We start from the raw sequence: 17202 nt of genomic DNA on the forward strand, positions 1-17202 counted from the left end.
AAGTGTTCATGAAATAATAGGGGAAAGAAAACGTTAGGAACGTATTCACCCACACAAGGACTGAGGACTCACCCCCGCCCTCTCCCTCTCTCTCTCTCTCACACACACACTCTCCCAGCTCTCTTTCCCTCTTGCCCCTTCATCATATCTCTCACCCCCCCCCTCTCTCTCTCTCTCTCTCTCTCTCTCTCCTCTCTCTCTCTCTCTCTCTCTCTCTCTCTCTCTCTCTCTCTCTCTCTCTCTCTCTCTCTCTCTCTCTCTCTCTCTCTCTCTCTCTCTCTCTCTCTCTCTCTCTCTCTCTCTCTCTCTCACACACACACACACACACACACTTTGAGTCAGAAACAAAAATGAGAGTTTCAATAATACACCCGAGTCTAGTAAAAAAAATAATAATAATAATAAAAAGAAAAGTTAATCTCGCGTCCAAAGAAAGAGTGGTGTTAAAAGAATAACGTGTTAACTTTGACAGCCTCGAATTCGGTGGCATTTGGCCAGATGGTGGCGCTATAACAAATAACTTTACGTTTGGTGGGTGTATTGCTGAGGATCCAGGGGAGTGCAGTGTCGAGTGTGAAGTCGACTGAATGAGCGATATGCAGCTACTGTATACTGCAGGTCTCCACAACGCTGCAAGCAGCAAAACCAGGAGCCAAGCAAACGTCCCATTCCAATTGGACTCACGTTCCAAACTAAATACATATTATAGCATTGATGCAACAACCATGATTAGGAATATCTCATGGTACAGTGTCATTCAAGCTGTAGAGTGAAAATCCTTCTATGCCAAGCTCCCAAGATAATGTATACCTACCTACTGCTTTCAGGCTACAACCGCTTGTAATCATAACTACCTACCTCAAACTATAGTCTACCCATATACCCAACTCTGGATGATAGCATGTACAATAGCACTGTATATACCATATATATATACATTTATATTTACTGCATATATATATATATATATATATATATATATATATATATATATATATATATATATATATATATATATATTAGAGCTGGGCCGTTAACGGCGCTAATGTGCTGCGTTAACACGATACTAGTATCGCGCGATAATATAATTGAAGCAGTTAATCTAAAAAAAATTATAATAATAAAATAAAATAAAATTGACATTTTTTTTTGTTTACCTTTATTTACCCAGGGTAGGTTCGCTGAGCACAGATGCTCTTTTTCAGGAACGCCCTGCTTCACATTCACACAGTTTCATTTACACCTGGGAGCTGCCCAGTACAACCACAGTTGACACCATTGGCCACTGAGCAACTCCACTGGAGCAGTTGATTTGCATTGGCAGGGTTTGGCCCTGTCTGGCACCCAACAGGAAAAATATTATAGGCACTATAAGTAGACACCGCTACATAAAACAAGCTGGTCTGCCTGAGTGACTGATGGAAGAAGGAGAAATAGAGATTGGACTGATTGAGTCAAGCCATGTCACATAGTTCAAGTTTGAAATGCTTCTTTCTGTTTTGCTCCTGAGAGTGTGCTAGATACTGTACTGTACTGGTAATATTATTTATTTGTGTTAACTTCTGAATAAAACAACTTATTAAACACAAGTACATCTTATTGAACATTATTTTGATATTTCATTACCAATTATCATAGCAAAACAGCTTTTTCAAACAGTATGTAATGCATTTTGGAAAGGGGAGATGGGCTCATGGTGTAATGGGCCACCTGGCCTGAGAAACATAAGGAGGAAAGAAAAAGTAAGGACTTACTTCTGGTCATTATTTGGGTAGAACACACATATTTTGAATGCCTTCGGCAGATTTTTTTTTGAGCCATTTTAATTTAGATTAATCTAGATTAAATCCAGGCTTGCAGATAGATTAATCTAGATTTAAAAAATGTTTCTATGCCCACCTCTAATATATATATATATATATATATATATATATATATATATATATATATATATATATATATATATATATATATATATATATATATTTTTTTTTTTTTTTTTTCTTTTTTTTTTACTAATTAATCTCACAATTTTCTGTAATTAATCTAGATTAATCTAGATTAAAAATATAATCTTTCTACTTTTTTCTACGACCGAAGCTTGTAACAGATATTTACTTTAAAATAAAATAAAATCATGCAATTAATGTAAAATCAACACAAAGAAAGTATATTTAGATTCAAAGACTATTTTAACACTTTGGTTGCCTAAGGTTAAATTCATGATATACCATAGATTGCCAGCGCTATTTGTCTATGGAGAAAGTCCCCTTCTTTGCAGGGCTATAACTTTTTAAATTCTATTGCTACATTGCCATTATTAGGGCCCATTCAAAGTCCTATATGTATTGTTCATTGTGTAGCAACGTTAAACTTTTTCATTCACATATTCATAGTAAAGTATGGTCTAATGTATAAGTATGTTTTCATCTCTTTCTGCAGCTTTCTCCAGAACGTGATATATAGCCCCAAATGCATTATATTGATGATGAAATACAGTTTGATGGCAATCAGCGCGATATAAAAAATTCCAACTAGACGTACTTCTAGAAGTTACTACACGTCATCTGATGTTGACCGGATGGGCGAGGGGGCGTTTATAATTCCGTGGGCAGCGTTATACCAATCATCTAATATGGGTCAAATGTTGATAATAGCAGTTAGTATCTAAGACGGTAACGTTACACGCTGAAACTCATCCCAGTCTCCGCGCGCCGTTGGGCAATCATCGTCGAGTAGAAATTTTATCATTATGGGATATATTTTTACCCGGTCCATCTCCAGCTTGTATAATGGTATATACGTCCAAATCATGTTGTTTATCGAGTTATTGCCAATCGATCACCGTGTAGCGTGACGAGCCAGAGTCCCATGAACCATAGCGAGCGCCCGGAAGTACTACTGTAACTGAGGGGTACAATTCCCTGACTGTATTACTAGATATGATACTTACTACCACTACCTTTGTACTTAATATTCGGCCACCCAGTACTCGGCATAAATATATTATGATGAACACTGTCACGTAGATGAAACGGATCCAACACAAATGTACGAATTAAAAATAGGTCTTTATTTCTACACAGCGATGGTGTGTAGAGCAAGCACTTAATCAAATCAATCACATTTATGAATGGGAATTAGTATGCACTTTTATGGCAAGAGTATTCGTCGGTATATCAATAGAGAATGTCCAATCTCTGAAGGCGCAGGTGGTACATATACGACCTGGAATAGTTAAGGAATAACAGCAATGATACTTCAATGACTATAGACTGGATACACTAGGGGGGGGTTAATCCGGTCGCTTGTAAGCCGACAGGAGTAGGAAGGGGGGGGGGGTAGAGTCCGGCTGCCTCATCCGGCCAAGGGTATCCCAGGTGAACCCACTGTAGTGCCGTTCAATGCGCCGGCGATCCTTGGACCGCAGATGAAAGCAGATGGACTCTTTGTGGGCCGGCGTCCTCCGGTCCACGGAGGAGAGACGTGAAGCGACCTCGTCTTGCAGAGCGTCTCCTCACCTTGCGTCCTCTCCAGGGGGGGGGTTCCAACACACGGCAGTGTCGGGGGTCTTTATCCATGGAATAATCAACGTATACAAAGCATAATCCGTGCCTGGGAAGGCGGGCTGTCGTCGGTAGAATAATCCGGTATACAGGTCCACTCGCTCGTCGGCTCTGGGGCTCCTCGGGTGCAATCTCACATGGGGTCGATCATCCTGGTTAAACAGCCAGTTTTCTGCCCGAAACGATGGGGTGCTGACTACGGTAGTATTCTCACCGCACGAAGCACTATATATTAACAGACTATTATTAGCTTAATAGACTACGTCCAACTCGACGATATAGTGCCAAATATGACTATTCAAATATTAATATACACGATGTCTCAATACCGATGGTAGGCCGAACTTGGCCTTACTCCCACACGTGGCGTCGCGGGGAGGCTTTACGTCTGTCACTCTATTGGAGGGTAAGAAACTGGACTGAAAAGGAAGTCCTACTTTAGTAGCGCAGTATATATACGCACTATGAACAAATAGTCCCATTAGTGGTGCGGTAGCCAGATTCCTACGCGGAACTAGGACTTGTTCGTACATGTTGAGCGGTACGTTTGAACTGGGTCTGGGGGGTATGGCAGCCTGGCACCAAGGTCTCGACCAATAGTAGAATGGAGACTATTATGGGATGTTCAGTAGGTTAGAATGGATATTCAATGCATATTGTACAAGGAATATACAAGGGATATCAGGGAATATTAGAGAATATACAAATACAATTAAATATATATATATAAATAAATATATATATTCGGTTTAATCTGGCCCTTCACAACAGCCACCCCCTGATTGGTCCCAGACCTAATCAGTTAAGCAGAGACAGATTAACCGCGTTGTCTATTTACACATAAGGGTTTGCTGTAGGGGTCAGTCAACTTCACAAAGTCATAGGGTTATAGGGTCATGGTCATCATCGATTGTGTCTGGGAGTCGGGGCAGTTCTATGAGCCTCGCCACGGGACGGGTGTAAGTGCGACCCTGGACAAGCACTTCAGCTGCTCGGACCTTGCCGTCGGCACCGGTGATCACTTTGCTTACGCGGCCGGCCGGCCACATAGCTCTGGGCAGTGATTGATCAATAATCATGACGACTGTTCCTTCTGTCAAATTGTCTCTCTCTTTTACCCACTTCTGGCGGGTCTGTAGAGACGGTAGGTAGTGCAGTAGGAAACTGCTCCAAAACTTGTCGGCTAATACTTGGCTGTACCTCCACATTCGTCGGCCGTTCGCTTCTTCAGGCCGGTACATTGTCTGGGGTAATGCAGGATCTAGCCGCCCCATCAGGAGTGTGTTGGGGTCTGCGGAGGCTACGGTGCTCAATCCACAGAACACAGACTTCTTATTTTCCACCTCCTCTGGACTTGCTTCCCTCGAGGTAGGCATGGGCCACTGTCCTTCCGGGAGTCTTAGGAATGCGGGGCCGTCACTGTAAGCATTGTGACGGGTGAGGTCATCTAGGGGCATTCCCCGGGTGATGACGTCAGCTGGGTTCTGTTTTGTATCAACGTAGCGCCACTCTGTTTCTCCGGTTAACTCTTCGGTTAAGTCTTGAATCTCGGTGACTCTGACTCCCACGAAGACTTTGTACTTGCATGAGTCCGATTTGATCCAGGCGAGTACTGTCGTGGAATCTGACCACAGGATTGTTCTAGACACCGGTATGGTGAGCTCACGTTGGATGAGCGTGGCTAGGTGCGCTCCGGCTAGGGCTGCGCAGAGCTCTGGGCGTGGGATAGATTGTTGCTTGCGTGGGGCTATTCTCGAGCGGGCGAGGACAAATGCTGTGTAGATATCTCCCCCCCTTTCTTGGGCCCGCAAGTAGGCTACTGATCCGTATGCGACCTCTGAGGCGTCACTGAAGACGTGTAAGTCCATTTTACATGTCTCTGGCCTCACCGTGGGTGGGAAGTAGCTTCAACGCATATTAACGCCTGGGAGTGAGTGGAGCTCCATCTCCCACTCTCTCCAGGTGGATGCAAGGTGTGCGGGAATGGGGTCGTCCCAGCCCTGGTCCTTGTCCCACAATGCTCGTACAATCATTTTTGCCCTGGTGGTGTACGGTAGAATACATCCTAGCGGGTCATATTGTCGGGCGAGTGTTGTGTACACACTCCGTCTGGTGGTCGGCGCCGCCGCCGGCCTTCCCTGCTCCGTAGTCAGGGGCTTGTGTCTGTAGTGAAGCGAATCTGTTTTGAATCGCCACACCAATCCCAGGGTCATCTCCTGGGCTTCTCCCGGGATTGTAGCCATCCAGGTCTCGCTGCTGGCTGCCTTGTCCTCGGAGGAGAGGCTGCGCAGTACTTGCGGATCGCTGCTGGCCCACTGCCTGAGATCAAAGCCGCCTTTGATCAATGAGGCGCAGAGTTTAATCAGGAGAGCCTCGGCTTCTTCCTGGGTTGAAAGGCTTTGTAGACAGTTGTCTACGTAGAAGCTGTTCTTTACGCTGTGTCGGACCTCTTCGTCCGCTGCTGGGTCCTCTGCTACATGTTTCTGTAGTGCAAATGTAGCACAGCAGGGGCTGCACGTCGTTCCGAAGGGGAGGACTTCCCATTGGTAGATGGCTGGGTGCTCATCGCCTGGCTTCTCTCTCCATAGGAACCGCAACAGGGGCTTGTCCTCCTCTACTAATCTCACCTGCAGGAACATTCCTTTAATGTCCCCGCTGATGGCCACCTTTTCCTGGCGGAAGCGGAGTAGAACGCCGAGTAGGGAGGGGCCGAGTGTGGGACCGGGCAGTAACTCTTTATTCAGATTTTGGGATCCGATCTGGTAGCTGCAGTTAAATACTATGCGGTCTTTACCGTTGTGATGGACCTTGTGGTGAGGCACGTACCACGATTCAGTGGTCTGGTCAGCCTCTTTAATGTCCATCTTTGTGACGTGTCCCGCTGTGATGAGCTTCTCAATCTCAGCGCGGTATACACTCTCTTGGGCGGGGTTCTTGGCTAAGCGCCGCTCCGTGTTCAGCAGGTACCGTTCTGTGGCGTCTGTCTTGGCGTGGAAAGTAGGCATTCCTTCTCGCCGCAGGAGTGGCGTGGCGTATCTCAACACGCCGTTGACCGGGACTCTCTTGGTCCCTGTCTCGAGGAGGTGAATGGCGTAAATGTCATCTTTAGAGCGAATGTCTTTCTTTCCGTTCTTAAAGGGCATTTGTTCCAAGGTCCATAACCGCTCTACGTGTTGCAGGAGTGCGGTTTCTCCCTCTGTGACTCGGGAGTGGAGACATCTAGTGGCTGTACTTCGGTTGAGAGATTTGGCAAGCGGGCCTTGGAGAGTCCATCCCAAACGGGTCTCGACTGCTGCAGGACAGCCTCGGGGTCCGGTATGAACCCGGTCTATCGGGACAATGAGGTCTGCATGGTCGGAGCCTATCAACAGGGTCGGCATAGCATTGTCTATGAGCGGGATCGGTAACTTGCGCAGATGTGCATATTTCTCCATCAGCTTGGCGACGGGGTATGTGTACCGCGACAGTCCTATTTCTTGGCTGGTGAAAGCGTCTGTAATCTGGTACCGTCGCTCAGGCTGGCCGCTTGCTGCGATAGAGAATGAGACATTCTCGCCCTTTATCGTCTTCAAATCTCGTCTTATTGTCCGAATTGTCATTTGGGTTTCGCTTCCCCGCAGCCCTAGCTGGGCCGCAGCGGAGGCGAGCAGAAGGGTCTTCTCTGACCCGTCATCGAGGACGGCGTAAGTGTCCAGGACTTTATTCTGGTAGCTTAGTGTCACACGCACTACTTTTAGGAGTACTCGGGCTCCACTGCTGCTGGCGGGATCGATGTACATGACGCTCGCTTTGCTGCTGGATGGTGCGGGTGAAGGGCGCCGTCTGTTACTGTCGTGAAGTATGTCCAGATGGGCTCCATCGCACTTGGTGCACCTTTTCTTTAAGCGGCATTCGGCTGCCATGTGTGAGCGCGCACAGCGAAAACAGCGCTTGTTGGACTTTATCCATTGACTTGCTTCCTCCGCGTTCAGCTTGGGGAAGGAGTCACATTGCGCTAGCCAGTGTTCTTTCTCACAGTAGGGGCACACTATCTTCCACTTCTCCGTTCTGGAGGGGGTACTGTGGCTCCTGCTGCTCGGTACTGACTCCGATTGGTGCATCACAGTCACCGATCTTCTTCCATCATTTAGTCGTCTGGTTCCTTCTCTGGAGCCAGGGGTGCTCCGTCCGAATGTATCTAGCCGTAGGCTGCTGACTTCTCTCGCCAGGAAGTCTGCTAGATCGAGGAGGTTCGGTTCGGGGCCATTCGGGTCTCGGTGGTCTCTCTGCCGCCTAAAACGCTCCTGTCGAGCGGGCGGCAGCTTCTCCAAGATCCTTTCCACATTTGAGTTGGCGTAAAGTTCATGCCTCCCCTTCTCTCTCTGCGCTCCCAACATCCCTACCAGGGACTGCACTCTGATGGACAGGTCGTCCAGTGCTCGATTGTCTATTGCTGGGGGTAAGCGGTCGATGTGTCGGATCTCCTGGATCACGTAATCCCATATGCGCCCATACCTCTGGTCCAATGCTACCAGCGCTGCTGTGTATGGGGTGGTGGAAGTCGCGTAGGCGAGCGCTATATTATGTGCGCGGGGTACCTTTAAGTGCTTCAGTAGGATGGCGTATTTATGGCGTTCATCCAATACATCCACCAACATGGTCTCCAGACACATGCGGAGTTCTGTATACTGGGCCCGGTTCTCTTGGGTGAAGTCGGGTACCATAGGCGTGCCAATGTATGACGCTGACTGTGGATACATCGGCGAGCGTTGGGGGAGAGGCCTCCTAGGCGAGTCTCCTCCCGCTCCTTGGTATGGGCTGGTACCGGCAGTGTACCATGGCCCGCTTGTCCAGGTGCTGTTCCTCGGTGCGGGTCGTGCGTCGTGCTCACCCGTGTATAGAGTCGGGGGTCTGTAGCGCAGCTCCGCGGGAGTATAGCCTGGGCTGTACCGGACCTCCTGGTCCGGTAGAGTACTGTGCTGTCGTCGAGCGTGGTTCTCCTCCTCTTCCTCTTCGTCTTCAGTTAGGTCATCCAGTGCTTGTAGTCTCTGGTTTAGCCTCTCCACAGGATATGCTGCTCCTTCCCGGTTGCTAGGTCTCGCTTGGACCGGTGGGGGGAGGTGGTCTGTGGGGGGTATAGACCTCGTCTGTTGGTCAAGTTCAGGGTTGTTTACTCGGCTAGGGGATGCCGCCCTGGAGGTGTGTCTAGACGAGTTCCTGGAGCCTCTGGCGGAGGGAGAGGGTGTTGTCCGTCTGATCAGCTGTTCTATTAGTTGCGCTTGCTGTCTGTCGCGCTCTGCGTCCCATAGAGCACCAGCAGCTGCTCGCTGGCTGTCTGCTCGGTCTCGGGCCACATTCTCTTCCCTCTGAATGCGTCTTATTTCTAGACGTATATGCTCTTCTTCGCTCCGCTGCTGGATCTGCAGTCGGTCGCGTTCAGCAGCGGCGTTCAGGCTGATGAGGAAGGCCTGCTGTAGGGTCCTCTCTGCCTCGCTGGGAGAAGGCGGTTGTATAGGGGAGCCTTCCCTCGGGGTACTCCTTGTGGAGCCTTGGAGCTCTATCTCCACGGTGCTCTCCCCGTCTTCTTCCGTGCCGAGTTCTGTCTCGGTAGCGTTGTATTCCTCCCGGGACTCATCGGGGACTACTTCTTCAGTACTGGCGGGGTGTGAAGTCATGTCTGGTTCCCACTGGTCCCCACCGTGAACTTGGTCAGTTACATTAGAACCCGTAGGGGCCTCTATGGTCGGGGTAGTCTGGGCGTTGGGGTTAGACATACTTTTACTTTCTAGTTTTACCGCGTTTACTGTTAGTAGAAGACTAGGTTGTTGACTGACAGCGTAAGCCTCTAAGTACTGAGGGAGCCGTCGTTCGCGCTGCGGGCGTTGGTTAGGAGGATCCTTTCGTGGAGTGTTCATCATAGGCCATTTCAATATTAATAACACTATATTAATATTACACTAATTACCCTCCGGCTCGAAGGACCAATTGTAACTGAGGGGTACAATTCCCTGACTGTATTACTAGATATGATACTTACTACCACTACCTTTGTACTTAATATTCGGCCACCCAGTACTCGGCATAAATATATTATGATGAACACTGTCACGTAGATGAAACGGATCCAACACAAATGTACGAATTAGAAATAGGTCTTTATTTCTACACAGCGATGGTGTGTAGAGCAAGCACTTAATCAAATCAATCACATTTATGAATGGGAATTAGTATGCACTTTTATGGCAAGAGTATTCGTCGGTATATCAATAGAGAATGTCCAATCTCTGAAGGCGCAGGTGGTACATATACGACCTGGAATAGTTAAGGAATAACAGCAATGATACTTCAATGACTATAGACTGGATACACTAGGGGGGGGTTAATCCGGTCGCTTGTAAGCCGACAGGAGTAGGAAGGGGGGGGGGGGGGGTAGAGTCCGGCTGCCTCATCCGGCCAAGGGTATCCCAGGTGAACCCACTGTAGTGCCGTTCAATGCGCCGGCGATCCTTGGACCGCAGATGAAAGCAGATGGACTCTTTGTGGGCCGGCGTCCTCCGGTCCACGGAGGAGAGACGTGAAGCGACCTCGTCTTGCAGAGCGTCTCCTCACCTTGCGTCCTCTCCAGGGGGGGGGGTTCCAACACACGGCAGTGTCGGGGGTCTTTATCCATGGAATAATCAACGTATACAAAGCATAATCCGTGCCTGGGAAGGCGGGCTGTCGTCGGTAGAATAATCCGGTATACAGGTCCACTCGCTCGTCGGCTCTGGGGCTCCTCGGGTGCAATCTCACATGGGGTCGATCATCCTGGTTAAACAGCCAGTTTTCTGCCCGAAACGATGGGGTGCTGACTACGGTAGTATTCTCACCGCACGAAGCACTATATATTAACAGACTATTATTAGCTTAATAGACTACGTCCAACTCGACGATATAGTGCCAAATATGACTATTCAAATATTAATATACACGATGTCTCAATACCGATGGTAGGCCGAACTTGGCCTTACTCCCACACGTGGCGTCGCGGGGAGGCTTTACGTCTGTCACTCTATTGGAGGGTAAGAAACTGGACTGAAAAGGAAGTCCTACTTTAGTAGCGCAGTATATATACGCACTATGAACAAATAGTCCCATTAGTGGTGCGGTAGCCAGATTCCTACGCGGAACTAGGACTTGTTCGTACATGTTGAGCGGTACGTTTGAACTGGGTCTGGGGGGTATGGCAGCCTGGCACCAAGGTCTCGACCAATAGTAGAATGGAGACTATTATGGGATGTTCAGTAGGTTAGAATGGATATTCAATGCATATTGTACAAGGAATATACAAGGGATATCAGGGAATATTAGAGAATATACAAATACAATTAAATATATATATATAAATAAATATATATATTCGGTTTAATCTGGCCCTTCACAACAACTACGGTCGTCATGACAACCTCTATTCAACATCCTGTTTTGGCGATTGCGCCGATCGGCCACCAGATGGCGCTCCTGAACCGCCAGAGAGCTCAGTGGGTCCTGCTGGTGGATCTCAGGCCAGCGGAGGGACATTATGAATCCGATCGCAGATTTTTGAAATATTGATATAAGGACGCTGTACAGCGTCCCCCGGCACCTTTAGCATGGCCAGCAAAGACGTGAAAAGACGTGTCCCGGCACTCAAAGTGTTAATAGCTTTATTTTTTATTTTTTTTTGGTCTTTTTCCCCCTCCATTTTTCCTGCGATTTTCTCCCATCCCAATGTTAGTCGTATGCCAATTCCCAGTCCCTTCCTGGTCGCTGCACACTTACCCCCCACAGTCAGATCATCTGGGAGAGTGGAGGCTACCACGTGCTTCCTCCGACACACGTCCAGCCAATCACCGCTTCTTTTCACCTGGCAGCGCGGATTCTCATCGAGAGGGCGTAGCGTGTGGGAGGACCACACTATCCCCCTCGAGTCCTATCCGCGCTTAGCAGGCGCCCCGACCGAACTGTAGGAGTCGCTGTTTACAACAACCCGGACCCACCCCGCCAGCTTCTCCCACCCTCTAATACAGCCAATTGTATTAGTGCAGACGGCCAGCCAAGCTGGTGACAACCCCGGAGCTGTGAGCTGGATTCGAATATTTCTTTGAATATTCTCTCCTGTGAAATACAAATGTTCAACAAAACCATCAACATTGACTCAGCTAGACCTCTTTCTTATATCCGCGGACCGCGGCACTAAAATTGAAGATTTTTCACTCCATAGATTAATCTAGATTAATTTATTTTAATGCTTTAAATCATTTAAATTAATCTCCAAAGTTAAAGCATTAACTTTGACTGAATGTCATATACCTGCATATAATCCTTCTATATACCTACTCACCTGCATATATACATGATAATGTATATATATACACACATGTTTGGGGCGACAGTGGCTCGGGAGGTAGAGCAGTCAAGTCAAGTCAAGAGTTTTATTTGTCATGGCATACAAGCATACAGTGAAATGCGGGGGGTCATGTCCGCAGCGATTGTGCAATAATACAAGTAATAAGAATAGGAATGAGAATAAGACATTTGTGCAATAATACAAGTAATAAGAATAAGACATAACAGGTATAATGTACATAACATTTACAAAAAGCATGGTAAGACATGCTAAGGTCCTGCGATGTGCAATACAATAGCTACGGATGAGGCACTGGGTCTTATGTACACTACTATACAATGCTATACAATACAATCTATAGTTATACTATGTGTCCTTATGCTAACTTGCTATATCCATCTATTTACTATACAAGTCGTCTGGTAATCCATTAGATTCCTCACATTTAACCCCTAATTGCCCCAGATGAGCAGGTTTGCACCTTGCATGTTTGCCTGTTTGTTGGTGTGTGAATGTGTGAGTGAGTGTATATTTATTCTTACAGATATAGATAGTATCTACAGGTATGTAAAAAGGATTATATGCAGGTATATACAGACAGGTGTGGATATATGTAAGATAAGATGAGGAGATGATGATTGATGTGTATACAATAGATTACAAACAATTTCTCACAATGATCATGAACAGTTTGGTCACTGGTCGCTAACAAGGTAAAACTTATCCCGTCATATACAGATGGGAATTACTGTTACATTATATATATATATATATATATATATATATATATATATATATATATATATATATATATATATATATATATATATATATATATATATATCCACACCTGTCTGTATATACCTGCATATAATCCTTTTTACATCAATCAATCAATCAATCAAATTTATTTATATAGCACATTTAAACATGACACTTGTCAACCAAAGTGCTTCACAAAGGATGCTTGGTTCATACACATACAGCTCATTATAGTAATATTCCACAATTATTACATTGATGCATGCCACTCTTATCTCCAAGAGAGCCTTCGACTCCAGCAGCTCAAAGTTCGACCTTGGAGTCATCCAGGAATTTGTTTTGGCTGACTGACTGGCAACATTTCCCCAGTCACGTCGATTTAAATGTATCTATATCTGTATATATGCCCCTTATGTACTTAGTTACGCTGCTGGCCAGTATGACTTACTACCATAGTGTCTTTATACCAGTATCACTGTACATAATAATACTACAACCCTGTACATACATCTGATTAGCACTATTGCTCAGTAGTACTCATTTATATATTTTATATCCAGTTTAATGACCTGTAGATTGTATATTAGCAGTACTGCACTGTACTGTTAAATTTTCACTCTGGTTGGATGTCAAACTTATTTTGTTGTACTGTACTTGTGCTGTATGGTGACAATGCATTTTTATTTAATCTGGTAGAATATCATATGAATGAATGAAAAGTTTATTTTTGGATATTTATAATGTTAAACTACAAGGTTGATAGAATATGATATGTATACTGTTAACCTGCAAGGATCTGGTAGAATATGATATATATACTGTTAACCTACAAGGATCTGGTAGAATATGATATGTATAATGTTTAGCTACAAGGATCTGGTAGAATGTGATATGTATAATGTTTAGCTACAAGGATCTGGTAGAATATGATATGTATAATGTTAAGCTACACGGATCTGGTAGAATATGATATGTATCATTTTAAGTTTCAAGGATCTGGTAGAATATGATATGTATAATTTTAATTTTCAAGGATCTGGTAGAATATGATATGTATAATGTTAAACTACAAGGATCTGGTAGAATATGATATGTATAATGTTAAACTACAAGGATCTGGTAGAATATGATATGTATAATGTTAAACTACAAGGATCTGGTAGAATATGATATGTATAATGTTAAACTACAAGGATCTGGTAGAATATGATATGTATAATGTTAAACTACAAGGATCTGGTAGAATATGATATGTATAATGTTAAACTACTATTACTGTTGCACTTTACTGTTGTTACCTTTGCACTGCATGTGTTTTGTGGTACTGTACTTGTGCTGTATGATGACAATACATTTGAATCTAATCTAAACTAATCCCTCGTTTGAAGTGTAGTACATATGAATTGGGTTCTCTCTACGTCCTCTCCTGCTGCTGGTACCTGAGCAGCGCAGGACCTCTGTCACGTTGGCATGTTAACATGTGCTGAGTGAGGTATCAGCGGTGTGTCTGCCACAGAGACCTCTCTGTAATAACACTTCATATTTCTCTGTTCCCCCGCAGTGACCCCTGCGAAAGACACACACAGATGGTCACACCAGACTACTTGGCACCTTCTAGCTGAGAGATTGAAAAAAAAAATGTAAAAAAGAAAGAAAGAAAATATCAACGTTTCCATTACCGTGTCATCTGGCAAGGGGATGATGATTAACAAGATGAATGGCTCCGCGCTCCGGTTCTGTTTTATGGGCCGTGGATATTTTAGTTCAGGGTTGTTGCGTATTGACACAACATACAAGTTCCTTCATTAGCATCTGCTGCTTATGACTCGTTTCACAACGCTAGCCGCGGTCCGCTGGATGCCTTTATTCTCTTTTAATGTATTCTATTGGTTAAAGTTCAGTAAATCCTAGGACAACAGATTGGCATCCGTAAGCTCACCGGTTTCAAATGGGCCATGTTACTGCTCTGCCCTTGACAGGGACCGGTTCCAAATAGCTCTGGAAACGTGTCCTCACGCAACATGATAAACATCAGGACAGAGGCTGTGGTTAGTAGTAGTGGTCCCAGGGGGCCGCGTGCCCCTGGACACCTTAAGTCTTGGTCACCATGAATGGTCCGGGCCCCAAAAAATACATTGACAACAATTATTGAGATTCAAGATGCATACGTCTGGTTATTGTAGATTACATTTGAGCCGATTACATCAATGTTGAAACAGCTGAAACCCGTCCAATTTTCCACCAGTCGACTGAAGACACACTTCTTCAATCAATATAAAAAAAAATCAAAAAATTGTAATAATAGCTAATAGTCTTTTACTATTATGTACCTTACCACTATGTTCTATCCTAATACTACTACCTATCATGCTAATATGCCTACACTACTATTTACCATGTACTGTTACTATCCCTATACTACTACCTACTATGCTAACATGTATATACAACTATCTATTATGTTACTATACCTATACTACTACCTACTATGCTAATATGTCTATACTGCTATCTACTATGTACTAAATTATTATCCCTATATTACTACCTATCATGCTAATATGTCTATAGTATACTAATATCTACTATGTACTGTTACTATCCCTATACTACTACCTACCATGCTAATATGTCTATACTACTATGTTACTATCCCTATACTACTACCTACCATGCTAATACGTCTACAATATTATTTACCATGTACTGTTAGTCTGTTACTATCCCTATACCACTACCTACTATGCTAAAATGTCTATACTGCTATCTACTATGTACTAGGTTATTATCCTTATACTACTACCTATCATGCTAATATGTCTATTCTACTATGCATGCAGAGTGTAACACTCAAATCTGACACTGTTACTTACTCTTATAAATAAAAGTGTCAGCTAAATTACTAAATATAATGTAATGTAAATGTAATGCAATGCAATGTAAATGTAATGTAAATGTAATGTAATGTTGTGTAAATGTAATGCAATGCAATGCAATGTAATGTAAATTGAATGTAATGTTGGATCAACACGACAGGCCTCTTCTTTCCTGAACCACCTGTTTTTCCCGGGCTCTCTGTGACCTTTAGGAATGCAGAAGACAAATATTATATCTGCAGGACTGCCATGCAATAAAACCATAAAACTGGATAGAACACCAGTTCCCATCCACATCTACTACACACCTTACATTTTGTGGGGTAGCTTTGTGAAATGGACTACAAGTGGAAATGAAACAGAGCAATAGCATTGCACAGTTAAAACATATATACAAAAAAGCACTGACAGACTGATAAATATTTTTAGATATTTCTTAGGGCATTTTTTGTGCTTTACTGATATGACAATCAGAGAGAGAAATCAGAATAGAGCATTTTATTTTTTTTACGGTTTATTTTTAGCGTTTTTCCAGCTTTTTCATGGTCAGACATGACCGACAGAGGAGAGGGAGAACGGGAGAAGAAGTGGGGAAGACATGAAAAAATTATCCCCCGGGAGCGGGGGGAGAACCCGGGACGGCCACGTAGGTGTGCAAGGCACTGTGCGCCACGAGGGCGCCCAGAATAGAGCATTTTACATTTATATTTACAGATAGATAGCATTTTACATTTACAGATAGATAGCATTTTACATGTACATTTACAGATAGATAGCATTTTAAATTTTTTGAATAGAATATAATAGAAATAGAATATAAATACTTTATTCATCCCGAGGGAAATTTGGTTTATTTACAGATACAGTAGATAGCATTTTACATTTATATTTACAGATAGATAGCATTGACAACATCGAACCAGCCACCCAGGATGACCATAAGGCATCATGACAAACACACAACAGAGGGGCAGGGGTGCAGGCCAGGGCAGAAGGCAGGGCAGGCACTACGTCACTTCAAGGGTATGTAGCTGTATTCCTTGCTAAGGCTAGTGATATGTAAGATAAGATGAGGAGATGATGATTGATGTGTATACAATAGATTACAAACAATTTCTCACAATGATCATGAACAGTTTGGTCACTGGTCGCTAACAAGGTAAAACTTATCCCGTCATATACAGATGGGAATTACTGTTACATTACTAGACTGTAAGTGGTATTTCGTTTTTGTTAAAATAAGTGTTCTACATGTTAAAATAATAGCGCTACATTCCGACAGCCATCACTGATATAGAATGTTTGGTCAGTAACATTTGGGCTGTAACATCTGCTCTGCAGTAAACAGAAAACAGATTTCCTGGTATCCCGTTCCCACTTGTTTTTTTAAGAAAAAATTAAGAAAATAAAAACTAGCATTTTAAGCAAATGTGTGCTTGAAACAAGTACATACATCTAATTAAGTAAATTTGGCTTATTAAGATTTCTTGAAATAAGTATTATTAAAATATCCTGATTGGGTAATGTGGGAGCAGGATACCAGTAGATGTATTGTGTTTATAGCAGAGAGAAGGGACTGGGAGACCAATGTTACCAGGGGTGGACTGGCAACAAAAAGCAGCCCGGGAATTTGTGGTCAAGCGGCCCCCAT

Source organism: Notolepis coatsorum, assembly GCF_963971535.1.
Source record: "Notolepis coatsorum genome assembly, chromosome: 2".
Classification (NCBI taxonomy): Eukaryota; Metazoa; Chordata; class Actinopteri; order Aulopiformes; family Paralepididae; genus Notolepis; species Notolepis coatsorum.